General features: G+C 47.1%; 2 protein-coding genes across 5 annotated transcripts in view; one reads left to right on the top strand and one right to left on the bottom strand.

The window, feature by feature from the left end:
* The window catches only part of LRRC8A (leucine rich repeat containing 8 VRAC subunit A), a 39,538-nt gene extending 25,446 nt beyond the window's left edge, over window positions 1-14,092 (bottom strand). For 2 of the 4 annotated variants that reach the window (XR_013981398.1, XM_080989787.1), the window contains exons 1-2: window positions 13,958-14,092; window positions 4,980-5,159 (exon numbers count right to left, since the gene is read on the bottom strand). The gene's annotated coding sequence lies outside the window, so the exon portion shown is untranslated. Of the gene's footprint in view, window positions 1-1,565; window positions 2,171-4,979; window positions 5,160-10,573; window positions 10,767-13,957 lie in introns of those variants that run through there. The other 2 variants (XM_080989788.1, XM_080989789.1) reach the window with 2 other exon arrangements.
* Window positions 14,093-14,175: 83 nt separating this feature from the next.
* The window catches only part of LOC308468895 (uncharacterized protein), a 40,113-nt gene continuing 39,746 nt past the window's right edge, over window positions 14,176-14,542 (top strand). Inside the window, exon 1 of the mRNA XM_080991365.1 lies at window positions 14,176-14,294. The gene's annotated coding sequence lies outside the window, so the exon portion shown is untranslated. The remainder of the gene's footprint in view (window positions 14,295-14,542) is intronic.

The raw sequence follows: 14,542 nt of genomic DNA, 5'->3' as shown, positions 1-14,542 counted from the left end.
TTTAACCCACAGCGCCACCCTCAAGGGTACCATACATTTAAAGCACTATCATATAACTTTAAAACAGCTTTCTTCCCATTCAAAGAATTCTGGGATCTGTAGTTGGTTACGGGTACTGAGAGTGATTAGGAGACCCCCCTACTGTCCTCACAGAGCTACAATTCTCAGCATGGTTTAACACATCACTGTCAACCTTCCCGTTTTTTGCGGGAAATTCCCTTATTTCAGCACCGTTTCCTGCTGCTATCCCGGATTGTTCAATATCCCGTAGACTGTCTCCGGGACAGATGAGGCTGCTGATCCCTTATTTTCAAATCCGAAAGTTGACACTTATGCTGCTGATCCCTTATTTTCAAATCTGAAAGTTGACAGCTATGGTTTATCAATTAATCCCCCTTTCTAGGGAGCACACTGCAGCTCTAGCACGTGTGTGTGATTCCACTGCTTCCTGGGAAGATGCAGGAGATGTGCTGAAGCAGCAGTTGGGACGTAGCATGAAAGCAGGCTGCACAAGAGCAGGGCACATTTGGAGAGTGACGCAAGACGACAGCTAGCCAGGTAGGCAGTGCCTCCTTATGAATTATAGAAGTGCAAAGTCACCACGTCCTGCAAGCTTCCTGTCCAAGACCAGCGTTTGCATTTTAGTAGGGGACTGAACACAGGTGTATTCAAGGACAAGAGAGATAGGCAGAGGAGGGTACATGGTGTTTATGGATGGAGCTGCAGCAGTGGGATGGAGCTGATGCAAACCATCATGTTCAGACGCTGCTTCTCTGCACCAAGCCAGGAACTGTTTGCAATTAAGGCAGTTTGACGCAACTGGTGAAGTGAAGGAACTAGGGAACGCAGCTCAGCATCAGAGCATCTGCTTTGCACGCAGAAGGTCCCTGGTTCAAGCCCCAGCAGCATTTCCAGGAAGGCCCAAGAAAAAGCTCTCCATCTAAAATCTTGAAGAGATGCTACCAGTCAGTGTAGGTAATAATGAGCTACATGAGCCAGTGGTCTGACTCTGTAGAAGGCAGCTTCCCGTAGGGTGCTCCAAATAACAACTGTTTATCTCCTGTACAGCACCCATGGGCTGTGGCATTTGACAAGTGCACAAGAGTACAGATCCCTGCCCCAAGGAGCTGACAATCTTAAAACTCAATTCAGGGGAAAGGAGCAGTGGAAGGGGCACAAGAGATGGAGGGAGGGGTAAACAGAGGAACGTAAGGATGCAAGAAGCGCCCTGCTGGATCAGGCCAACAGCCCACCTAGTCCAGCATCCTGATCCTGTTCTCACAGTGACGAGCCAGATGCCCCAATGGGAAGACTGCAAGGAAGACCTGAAAGTAACAGCAACCCTTCCAGGAGGAAGAAAAGTATGTGGATATCCAAGCAAAAACCATCCAGTACAATCAACCCACGTTATGTGCAGCAAGCCATTCAGGTCATACACCACTGCCCAAATCAGTTTGCACCCCATGTGTATTTTTTGAGAGGAGAGGTGGAATCCCTCCTCTCTTGATGGGCATCTCTCAAGAGGACCTGCTGCATCAGAAAAACGAAACTAAAAACTTTCTCACCACCCTGCTCGCATCTTCACAGGCATATCTCCACAAATCACCGACCAGGCTTTGAGGTTTGCAAAAAGGGAGAGCGCCTTTTTGGTTGGCACCCACCCTCCCAGCAGCTGTGGAATGTTCTCCCAAGTGAGGCCCGCCTGGTGCTGACCCAGACATCTTTCTGCTGCCAGGTTAACACTTTCATTTTCCTCCAGGCATTTGACAGAATCTTAAAAGCTTGCTTGTCAATTGCCTAGGGAGATGCTTGCCTTGAATTAGATGGTTAGCTAAGAAAATAATATTTAAATGCTGAAGATTTATGTTTGCCTACCCATATCCAATTTTCTCAGAAGCTGGGCATTCTAGAATGCAGATTTGACAAGTGTTCTAAACTCCAGCAATTGTGACATTGAAGTCACCACTTTTACCCAGATAGCAAGGGAGAAAAAGGAGTTCTAAGCCACCCTGCCCAGCATGAACTCTCCCTGTGCCAAACCATGCCACACCTGCTTTGCACACTCAAGTGCTTTTGCCTGCCGACAATGCGCCTTTGAGGTTAAAGAATATGTAAATGATTGGTTGCACTACCGCCAAGTCAATGAAATGTATAAAGAGGATTTAAAGGAAAAAGGATTTGATGATAAAAAATCAAAATTTGAAATATAAATATTAAACAATAAATGTAAAATAATGTCTAAAATGTAAAATACTGTTGGAATGAAAGATGAGGAAGTGAAATCGGTAATAATACACAGGGCAAAAGACTTTGGATATAATATACAGCTTAAAAGAATGGGAAAGGTTGTGGAATGAAAGGATAAAATTTACAGCCTGTAATGCTCTGAAAGAGAATATGATGAAAATGATGTATAGATGGTATATTACACCAGTGAAGTTAGCTAAAATGTATAAGACAAATGATAAATGTTGGAAATGTAGAGAAAAAGAAGGAACATTTTATCACATGTGGTGGGAATGTAAGAAAGTAAAGAACTTCTGGGAAATGATATGTAATGAGATGAAAAAGATGTTGAAATATACATTCCTAAAAAACCAGAAGAATTTTTACTTGGTATTATAGGCCAAGACATTAATAGACAAGATGTCAAACTGTTTTTATATGCAACAACAGCGGCAAGAGTATTGTTAGCCCAGAAATGGAAGCAAGAAGAAATTCTGACGAAAGAAGAATGGCAGATGAAATTAATGGACTATGCAGAATTGTACAAAATGATAGGAAGGATTCGAAACCTGTGGGACCAGAGATTTACAGAAGATTGGAAAAAGCATATGAATTATTTGAAGAGCAATTGTAATCAACAAATTACATTAGTAGGACTACAAGAAGTTTTGTAAGGAGAAATATACAAAGTGTTACAAAGTAGAAAAAGATAGAGATATTGGTTATGAGTTTGAAATGTAATAGGGAAAATAAGAAATGCATACTAAGAGATTAAATTGGAAAATTTTCAGACAGGACTGATGGAAGTAAAAAAAATTGAATAATATGTAAAAGTATGTTTAATTACTATTGAAAATGATATGTTAAAAAACTAATAAATATTGAACCCTGAAATTTGAACCCTGAAAATGCCTGGATGGGACAGAAGGAAATGTATGTAAAAACTGTACATAAGGTAACATTTACTTTTAGTATTCCAACCACTCTTGTTTCTGGCCCACGCGGGTCCTGCATGGTTTCCCCCAAAGGAAGGCAGCCCTTGGGCTAAAGAGGGTTCCCCCCTCTCCTAGAACATTTCCCATGATCCTCTTCCACAGACGAGGGTTTCAAGGAGGGCAGGCTGATATGGGGAGGGAAGGTAGCAACCCCAAATGCAGATCCACAACATGCATTCAAGAACTGAGCAAGGAACTGGGTGGGGCAGATAAGAGGAAGAGGCATCAAATGACTTCATTTTTCTAACAAAATCTGTCTTCCATTAGATGTTAATCATACACAGTAATTAACAAAGAAAGGGAGGGCAAAGCTTCTTCGCCACAGGGAACGTTTGGCTGTTTAAATCTCCAATGTAGTTTAACAGCAGCAACACACACAAAAAGAGAGAGAAAGAGAGAGAGAGAGCGTGCGTCTGTGTGGCTCCCCGGCAGAAATCTCCCCTTGCAAGGACCAAATACAGTTTCACATGAACTCCAAAGTTATGATTAGCTCAGTCACTTCTATTTTTATGATTGTAAATTGTTTTTAATTGTTTTTAATATTATGTTTTAATGTTCTAGAGGTGAAGGGTGGGTAATAAATAAGTAAATGAGTAATCTATTTGCCTGCTTTTCAAGCATTAACACAACACAAAGCCAGAATCCTGCTGTCAAAACGAAACACTGTACAGCATTTTATTACAGTACTAGGATATCCATTAGGGGCTGTTGGTGGAAGAAAGCTGTAATTGGTTAATTAAAGTCAACATTTTAATTGAATAATGACTCCATTACTTCTAAAATGCAAGGCTGGGACATCCCATGGGGAGACTCTGGTTGTGGCTGGGGGAGAAGAGAAAGACAGGATTGTTTTTGGAGTGGGGGTTAGGTTAGGAAATGAAGAAACAGAGCCGCAGCAGAGCCCTAGAAAGACCATCTCTGCACCTTGCCTCCCTTGCAAGGGACACATATAGGCCACCAAAGAACCAGACCACAACTCCCACGAGCTCAACAGTGATGAACATTTTGTCAGCCCAATGGCCTCATTCCCTTCTGGTCAACCTTCCAGAGGCCACAGCCCATGATGGGCAGGGCCAGAGGCGAAAGTGAGTGGGGTGACAAATGTGAATTTTTATCTTAGTACAGTACAGAAGTTTCTACAAACACTCACACAACCCTCTATTTCCTCCATCCAGACCACTAAGAGACATGATCAGAGTTCAGGGACGCATTCCAGCCGGGCAAAAATACTCAAAAGAGGGTGCAAAGTGGGTGTGGTCTGAGAAGAGGCAGTGTGGGGTAGGGAGAGTCCTGAGGGCTGCATTAGCCCCATGGGCCTGAGATTTTTTGGACCTGGAAAACCCCAACAGGCAGCAGCACTTGGAGGACCCAACGCCCAGAAACTTCACACCCAGGAGGCTTGAAAGCAGGCAGGCCCCAACTTCCTGGAGGAGAAAACTTGAAACGCTACACAAACAAATGGACAGGAATGCTGGGGGCCTCAAGGCATGGGAAATACAAAGGAACGGAAACTGCATCAATCCCCTTTTCCATGCCTGGGCTTGGAAGCTGTTACACAACGAAGGGCACTCAGTTCTCCTATTCCAATTCAAGTCATGCCTAAGCAGTAATGAGATGCAAGAACATTGTTTCCCCTTCTTCTGGCTTCACCCTTTCGCCTGGAGGCTTTTTCCATTTGGCTGCAGACCAGGCATTCCCCACCACCACCACCGCTGCTTTTTGCATTTCAAAATAATATTAATACTAATATTGCATTACCAAGTACATTGTCACCAGTGGAGCCCTTGGAAGAATGGGATGCAGGCTGCCGCTCTGTGCCCGGGTATACTGCTATCTGCACTTCAGTCCTTTGTATTGAAGATAGAGGCTGCCTCTGAGGGTCGAGTTCTGGGCGGGTGCTGAAGGGAGGCTTTTCCCAAGCGCCATGGGAGCTAATTCCTGAAAAAGAAGCACACAGTTTACTAAGGTGGGCCGAGTGTGGCTAGGTTTTATAGTCCAACCCAAAATACTTGACTAAGGAACCCAAAGGCCGCTATCCCTACACAGCCACTCCCCACTTTCAACACACAAGGCACATTTCATCCAAAAACCATCCCGGTACAGTGGTACCTCAGGTTAAGTACTTAATTTGTTCCGGAGGTCCATTCTTAACCTGAAACTGTTCTTAACCTGAGGTACCACATTAGTTAATGGGGCCTCCCGCTGCCGCTGCGCCGCCGCTGCACGATTTCTGTTCTCATCCTGAAGCAAAGTTCTTAACCTGAGGTAATATTTCTGGGTTAGCGGAGTTTGTAACCTGAAGCGTATGTAACCTGAAGCGTATGTAACCCAAGGTACCACTGTATTAGTAATAACTGTTTTTAGGATACAAAACATCTCAGTGACATTCATACTCCCAATGAGCCCCTTAAGAATAGGAAAAGAAAACAGCTAAATCAAATCAATGGCTGGTTTCAAGGATGGGGACCTGTCTTAGCCTGAGGGTCACATTCCTGCATGCATGCTGGCGGAGGGAGGGGGCCAGGGGCAGAAGCAGGCATTACAACAGCAGCAACTATTCAGGTATGCAGCATTCCAGCCACGCACTACACATTTATCTCTACGTCCATATCCAGACAAGCAAAAGGTGCTACCACAGTTTGTGGGCGCATTCCAGCCCGTCAAAAGCACATGAGGAGGATGCATAGCAGGACCAGTGAGGTGTGTGGTCTAGGGAGAGTCCCAAGAGCTAGACAGAGATCCCTGGAGGCCCACATTTGGCCCCTAGGCCTGCAAGGCCAATAAAGTACACATACATTGGAATGCAGGGAATGCAAAAAGTGCAGAGAGCAATCACCTCTCTATAGTCTCACAATACAACTAGAACTTACATGCACCCAATGAATACAAATATTGCTGGGGGGAAACTTGTATCAAGAGATGCACATAAAGTTGGAAATGCCCAAGATGAAGCCTGACAGGGCATCTGAAAACAAAGGAAGCTTTTCCTATTTGTGGGTTAGGGTTAGGGTTGTATTTACGGGACTGCCTCTCCTGATATGCCCCACAGAGGACCTTAAGGTCAATGAATAACCATAGTTTAGAGGTCCCGGACCCTAAGGCAGTCATACTATCCTCCACCAGGGCCAGGGCCTTTTCAGTGATGGCTACGACCTAGTGGAATGCTCTGTCCCATGAGACTAGGGCCCTTCAGGATTTAACCTCCTTCTGTCAGCCCTGTAAAACAGAGCTATTCTGCCTGGCCTTTAATTTGAATTCAGCCTGATCTTTTATTTCCCTTCTCTTCCCTCCCCCTCCCCTTTTATGAAGATTACCCGCCCTGAGACCCCACAGCTAATTCTCCCCCTGGCCTCCTCGCTGGCCCAAGTAGGACTAATTCAGCCAGCTAGCCCTGGTGATTATCTAATGCTTATTAGATGGATTTCCCCTAAATTGATTTCTGAACTTTGAATTTTATTGTTACAGTGGTACCTCGGGCTACATACACTTCAGGTTACAGACTCCACTAACCCAGAAATAGTACCTCGGGTTAAGAACTTTGCTTCAGGATGAGAACAGAAATCGTGCGGCAGCGGCATGGCGGCAGCGGGAGGCCCCATTAGCTAAAGTGGTGCTTCAGGTTAAGAACAGTTTCAGGTTAAGAACGGACCTCCGGAACGAATTAAGTACATAACCAGAGGTACCACTGTATTCGTTTTTTTATACTGTATTTTATGCTGCTTTTACAATTAAGTGTTTTAAATTAGTTGTTAGCCGCCCTGAGCCCGGTTTTTGAACCAGGAAGGGCGTGGTATAAATAAAAATTTATTTATTTATTTATTTATTTACTTACTTACTTACTCATATGTAATTTTTTATTGAAGGTGTTCACTAACTGACAGAAAAGCAAACAATTACAAATGTACTTTAACTGAGTAACACATCAGGATTTCCTAGTCAAGCCTTCTTCACCAGGGTGAGCCCTAAATCCCAAAGAAAACACGGTCTTCACCACAAAGAGAAATCCTCTGGTAATTTCACAACTGGGTGGTTCCCAGGATGGGGTGGGAAGGGCCCCAGGCATCAACACTTACACAGCTTTCATATTTAGTTACAGTTCTGAACTGGTTTGTAGCTACCGCTAAGGCCAAAGGGTATGCTTGGCAGCTCCAGGTGTGGCCATGACATTGTCATATCTCCCACAAGCCAGTGGGGCAAACTGGTGCATTGCATGCTGTTGGGTGTCCAGATTTTTGGGACACTGCAATTCTCTTCCTCAGCCCTTTGGGATGGACCAGGTTTCAAACCAAACTCTCTCTTGGTCCAGAGAATGCTGTCAGCAATAACTGGCATGACTTGGGCATCACTCTTTCAATTTTGGCTACTCTTAAAACACCAAAACACCACCACCAGGTGTTTACAAGGCCTCTGTTTCAACTTCCACAACAGACATAACAACATAATAGAAGGCTTCACCACTAGTAAAGTTCTAGCAATGGCCAAACAGATGCTTTCAGAAATTCCAGAAGCAATGCATGAGGACAGTAACTGTTTCACAGGAACAGAGAAACCTACATTATTCCAAGCCAAGGGATTATCTAGCTCAGCACTGCCTATCCTGACTGGAGGTGGTTCTTCAGTATTTCGGGAAGGTATCTTTCCCATCCCTACCTGGAGATGCCTGGAACCAGGAACCTTCTGCATGCAAATAAGGTACTCTACCACGAGTTAAACCACAGAGCCTAGGACTTGCCGATCAGAAGGTCGGCGGTTTGAATCCCCGCGACGGGGTGAGCTCCCGTTGCTCAGTCCCTGCTCCTGTCAACCTAGCAGTTTGAAAGCATGTCAAAGTGCAAGTAGATAAATAGGTACCGCTCCGGTGGGAAGGTAAACGGCGTTTCCGTACGCTGCTCTGGTTCGCCAGAAGCGGCTTAGTCATGCTGGCCACATGACCCGGAAGCTGTACGCCGGCTCCCTCGGCCAATAAAGCAAGATGAGCACCGCAACCCCAGAGTCGACCACAACTGGACCCAATGGTCAGGGGTCCCTTTACCTTTACTTTACCACGCAACTACAGCCCATTGTTATCCCTTCAGAGGCATAACTTATCTGAAGAGAGAGGTTTCGCTGAGTAGACACTGAAAGGTATCTTCCTGCCTCCTTGCCATGTGACTTGTCTCGCTTTTAAGATGTCTAGGCCAAGTGACCATTGCCGCATCTTGTGGCAGAAAAAGCCTTAATTGAATTGTGTATCTTATGATGAATTACTTTGCAATCAACTGCCGATCCATCTTCACTGGGTGAGCCACAGCATAAAGCTGTAAGCCAGGGTTCAGAAACCAACAGTCCTCTAGACATCATGGGAGTGCAGCAGCCAGCATGTCCAATAGTCAGGGATGAAGGGATTTGTCGCCCAGCAACATCAACACCTTGAATTTTGCTCCTGAACTAGTATACTTTCTCCACTTAGCTTATTTCTCCGTCCCAGCATGCAAAGTTGCTGAATACAGTATTAGTATATTTCACAGCAGTAAGGCTGCATAAGTACGATACATTTAAAACACAACAAGCATTTTACTTTCTGTTGCTTTCATTCCATTTGTGAATCACATCCTGTAAAGTAAAGGTAAAGGGACCCCTGACCGTTAGGTCCAGTCGCGGACGACTCTGGGGTTGGGGCACTCATCTCGTTTTACTGGCCGAGGGAGCCGGCGTTTGTCCACAGACAGCTTCCAGGTCATGTGGCCAGCATGACTAAGCCACTTCTGGCAAACCAGGGCAGCGCACAGAAACGCCGTTTACCTTCCCGCCGGAGCGGTACCTATTTATCTACTTGCACTTTGACGTGCTTTCGAACTGCTAGGTTGGCAGGAGCAGGGACCGAGCAACGGAAGCTCACCCCGTCGCGGGATTCAAACCACCGACCTTCTGATCAGCAAGCCCTAGGCTCTGTAGTTTAGACTACAGCGCCACCCGCGTCCCATCCTGTAAAGTACCTTGAAGCAATTTCACAATAAAAAGGGTAAAAACTAACCCGACATTTTCAAGATTATTAAATAAGATCTTTGGTCACATCCACACTATAACTCTAAAAAACATGATTTCTCCCAAAGAATTCTGGGAACTGTAGTTTGTTAAGGGTGCTGGGAATTCCAGCTCTGTGGAGGGTAAACAGCAGCTCTCAGGATTCACTGGGGTGCATTAAATGTACAGAATATCATGTACAGTATACTGCTGAAATGATGACACACACACAATTTTGAAATCAAGTGGGCAGTAATTAAAGGAGGAGCCCCACCCTTTCCCCAAAAGTGATGCATTTCAGAATTAGGCAATGCAGAAGCTCCACTCCATTTAAAAAAGAAATTCAGTCAAGCCATGATTTTGCACATCCTTGCCTTGAGGACACTGGCTAGTTTCCTGGAACCTTCACATTTGACAGTGTTCCCTTTACTTGCCCCAGGACTCCAAAAAGACATCACCTCAGATGACCTTGCTCTCTGTAAATGGAATAATCCCATAAACCTTAAAAGAGGCCACATTGCTGCAGTGTAAATTTGCACACCCTCTCGCTGTTTTTACAGCAACCTGCTATCCCCAATTACTGGAAGGCCAGGACAATCATAAAACAGGCTCATGGCAGTTTAAAGGGCTCTGAGGCATCCAGCAACAGAGATCACTCTGGAGGCTTGACTGCAAAAATCCCAATCAGGCAGCACCTAAAGCTAAACATTGCTCTCCAATGTCCCACACCCAAATATTTTCCGCCTCCACCCCGGCCTTTTCCTTCCACTGACACCCTTTCTCCTGCCTCTTCCCGATACTCCTGCTTCCTTTCCAACAACCTACCTTCCCCACGGGTGCCAAAAAGTTTGCTTGCACACCCATTCTTTGAGGTAGCTGAATGCAATAACACACACACACCTAACTCTCCTCAACAGAATGCCACCCCTTTGTTTTCACTTCACGGTCCCTGCCAGATGCCCCCCTTTCCCCCCCTTTACTCACATTGCATGGACTAGTAACATGATAACACCACCCACCCAGCTTCTCCAGCCCTTCTGTGACTTGCTCACAGCTTGACTCATCAGTGTTTCTTGCCAACCAGGCACTATTCCTTCCTTCACTTACTGTCTGCCACCCCTTAATTGCCAGCAACACAACGTGGCAAAGGAGTCTCTGTTTCCTCTCCTTGCCCTTAATGTCACCCCAAAATGTCACTTCCCCTGTCACCCCAAAAATAAAAAGTTACTTGGCACTGGGGCACATTCTCAGACTCAGCCCCTTTGACAACTCTTCTGCCCCTATTTACCCTCCCCCTTGCCAGCCCCCTAAGTTCCAAGAACAGCTTAAGAAGAACTATCATCACTCACCTTCTCGCTTTTGAGATCCACTTTCAAAAACAGCACAAGAGATAAACACACACCCTAAATTTGTTCCTATCCATAATGCTTCAGTTTCCGTCTTTAGTGCCACCTCACAACCCTCCACCACCATCTCTTATTCAACAAGTGCTAGAGGTGGGAGACAGCCAATAAATCCCGCCCTCCCCACTTGGAAAATAACCAATTAATTTGAGAACCTACAAAAAGGTGACTGTTTTCCAACTGCCAAGCCTTCCAAACCCTTCTGCACCTCCCCCACCCCTTCCAAATATCCCTTCCCCACTATTTTCTGAATCATAAGCAAAGCTCCCTTTTTATAGACCGCTTTTATTCGCTCTCAATGCTCACAATAAACCTTCAATGGCTACTAGTGTCCTGCATTCGTTTTAATAATAATAATAATAATAATAATAATAATAATAATAAATTTTATTTATATCCCGCCCTCCCCAGCCGAAGCCGGGCTCAGGGCGGCTAACAACAATAAAACAGTACAAAAGTACAGCATAAACAACAGTCTAAAATCACTCATTATAAAATTAATTAATTCAAGCCACTGGCAACCATTGGGCCAGAGCTCTGCGAAGATTGCCGAGGGAGGGAGTCAGGCTGTGCCCTGGCCAAAGGCCTGGTGGAACAGCTCTGTCTTGCAGGCCCTGCGGAAAGATGTCAAGTCCCGCAGGGCCCTGGTCTCTTGTGACAGAGTGTTCCACCAGATCGGAGCCACAGCCGAAAAAGCCCTGGCTCTAGTTGAGGCCAGCCTAACTTCTCTGTGGCCTGGGACCTTCAAGATGTTTTTATTTGAAGACCGTAAGTTTCTCTGTGGGGCATACCAGGAGAGGCGGTCCCGTAGGTACGAGGGTCCTAGGCCGTATAGGGCTTTAAAGGTTAAAACCAGCACCTTACACCTGATCCTGTACTCCACCGGGAGCCAGTGCAGCTGGTATAGCACCGGGTGAATGTGATCTCGCAGCGAAGACCTCGTAAGGAGTCTCGCTGCAGCATTCTGCACCCGCTGGAGTTTCTGGGTCAGTCTCAAGGGCAGCCCCACGTAGAGCGAGTTACAATAATCCAGTCTGGAGGTGACCGTCGCATGGATCACAGTGGCTAGGTCAGGGCGAGAGAGGTAAGGAGCCAACTGCTTAGCTTGGCGGAGATGGAAAAATGCCGCCTTTGTTATAGCTGCAATCTGCGCCTCCATGGAAAGGGAGGTGTCGAAGATTACACCCAAACTCTTAACGGACGGTGCTGGCACTAATTGCGCCCCGCAAGAGATGGGAGTTGCCCCCCCAATCCCATATCGCCCCGTCCCAGCCACAGGACCTCTGTCTTCGAAGGATTTAGCTTCAACCGGCTCCCACGTAACCATCCAGCCACAGCTTCCAAACATCTGGTCAGTGTGTCTGGGGCCGAGTCAGGATGGCCATCCATCAACAGATAAGAGTTGGGTGTCATCGGCATACTGATGGCAACCCAGCCCAAAACTCCGAACAAGCTGGGCGAGGGGGCGCATAAAGATGTTGAAAAGCATCGGGGAGAGTATCGCACCCTGAGGTACTCCACACACCAAGGAGTGGCGCGATGACAATTCCCCCCCAAGTGCCACCCTCTGTCCCCGACCAGAGAGAAACGAGCGCAGCCATTGAAGGACTGTGCCCTGGATCCCCACGTCGGCAAGGCGGTGGTCCAGAAGTTCGTGATCGACCATGTCGAAAGCTGCTGACAGATCTAGAAGAATCAGCAGCCCCGACCCGCCTCGATCCAGCTGTCTACGAAGATCATCTGTTAGGGCAACCAGAGCCGTCTCGGTCCCATGACCAGCGCGGAAGCCGGACTGGAATGGATCCAGAGCCGATGTTTCATCCAGAAAACCACCAAGCTGTTCAGCAACCGCTCTCTCAATCACCTTACCCAGGAATTATTTACTGAATGTATGTTCCACCTTTTTTCTCCCCAGGAGCTCAAGAGGGCCTACACTGTTCTCCCCCTTTTTAATATAATCCCTACAACAATCTTGTGAGGTAGGTTAGGCTAAAAGGCAGTGACTGGTCCCAAGGACACACCCAGTGAGTTTCCTGATTGAGTGTACCCTGGTCTCCCAGGTCCTACTCTAACACTGGCTCTCTTTGCAAGAATATTCTGCCATAGCAGATCTTGGGGTTGGCGGATTAGATAATTCCCTCTTCCTAACATCCCCCCTCACTCGCTCTCCATGCCCACAACAAACCCAGTCTCAGAACCCACTCTTCCTAACTCCCCCCCCCCATTGTCACTCTCCCTACCTCTGCCACCAACTCCTCTGCAAGCCCCGGGTTTGATTGTTGATGGCCATGTCACATCCATACCTCTTCTACTGTCTTACCGGACTCTCGAATCATACCCACCATCCCAGCCCCCTAGAAATTCCTTTCATACACGTGCAGCACCCCCTTCCTTTCCTTACGGCCTTCCCTCTCAACTGAGGAATTGCCAGTCCTAAACTTTACACACACACACACACACACACACGGGTCCTTCTGCAACCCAGGATTTTCCTAGGGGTTCCTAGATCTCTCTCCACTCCCCACGCTTGCAAAGCTCACAAGCTGAAGGCATGCATGCTCCTCTCCACCCTGCCGGGCACACATCTCTCGCCATCCTCGCTCACCCTCCTCTTCACTGACATCATACAAAACCAGGTTACTAAGTCCTCCAGGTCCTAAGCCTACTCTCTTTCCCAGAGACAACCCCAATACTCAAAAGCAGCGACGGGCAGGGGATCCTTCTCCCAGCTCTGCATTGCCCAAGTTCCTCTCCTTCCCCTTTCACTGGCAGCAAGGTTACAGGTTCTGTAGGTTCCTGAGGCTGTCCTTTCCCTGACGCCCCTTTCCACCTCAACAAAACCAGTGTAGGTTGGAAGTGAGGGTGGGAGAGAATCCTCCTCCATTATGCCAATCGATAAATAAAAGTTGCTGGTCCCCGAGGTTTCTGAGGACGTCCTCTTGCCCAGACGCCCCTCTCCTTCCCAATACTCTAAAACAGCGTGTGGAAATGGGGAATCTTCCTCTCTATTTCCCGAGATCCACGTCCTTCCCCGACCCCCCGCCACTCACTAGCTAAAACACGGTTACTGGTCCACCACCTCGATACTAAAAAGAAATACCAAACAAACCCACCCAGCGCAAGTGTGTGTGTGGAGGGGACATACCCGACGTCCCCGCTTCCCCATCAAAAAAAGGGGGGTTACTAGTCCTCAGTGTTCCGGACTCGCCTCGGCATTCCTCAACACCCTCGTATCTCTCATCAGATTCCCTGCCAGTCCACTTTCCCCCCAGGACGGGGCGGGAAACGCCAGCCCCTGACAGTGTCATTATTGCGACCCTTCGCACTCACCCGGCAGCAGCTTCCCGGCTCGGTCGCTTCGGGCTTTCTTTTGTTTGCCCCCCTCGCAGCCTCCTCACTGCACCACCGGGCTGCTCCACCCCGGAGCTGATCTCACCCGGCCGGCATGGGCATCCCCCGGCGGCGGCGGCAGAACCGGAAGTAAGCAGCAGCCGCGACTCTTGCTCCTCTCTTCCACTAGGCGGCGCCATCTCGAGAGGAGCCATCTTGGGAAGGGCAAGGCATTCCCCACGGAGCGAGAGGGAGAGGAAGCGAATGGAAAGCGCGAAAGATGCCTGGAGGTCATCTTGAGTATGGAGGGGGAAAGGAGCGCAAAGCTGCCATCTTGGTAAGGGAAGGTCGCTTTCCGCACGTACGTTTTTCTTTCTTTCTTTCTTTTTAAAATATATATAATTAACACGTTGCGCCTCTCCGTATTTAAAGGGAGGGAAATCTCCAACTCATTATGTAAAAACGGCAATATTAATCCCCACATCCTGATGACAACGGGTACTAATGTGATGTTTTATAGCAGATTTATAAACCATATATACAATATAATATATAAAAAGCAACATATTGGGTTGCGTCCAAATA

This window comes from Podarcis pityusensis (assembly GCF_964106645.2).
Source record: "Podarcis pityusensis genome assembly, chromosome: Z".
In the NCBI taxonomy this organism is placed as follows: domain Eukaryota; kingdom Metazoa; phylum Chordata; class Lepidosauria; order Squamata; family Lacertidae; genus Podarcis; species Podarcis pityusensis.
This window is presented reverse-complemented; position numbering and strand designations above follow the sequence as displayed.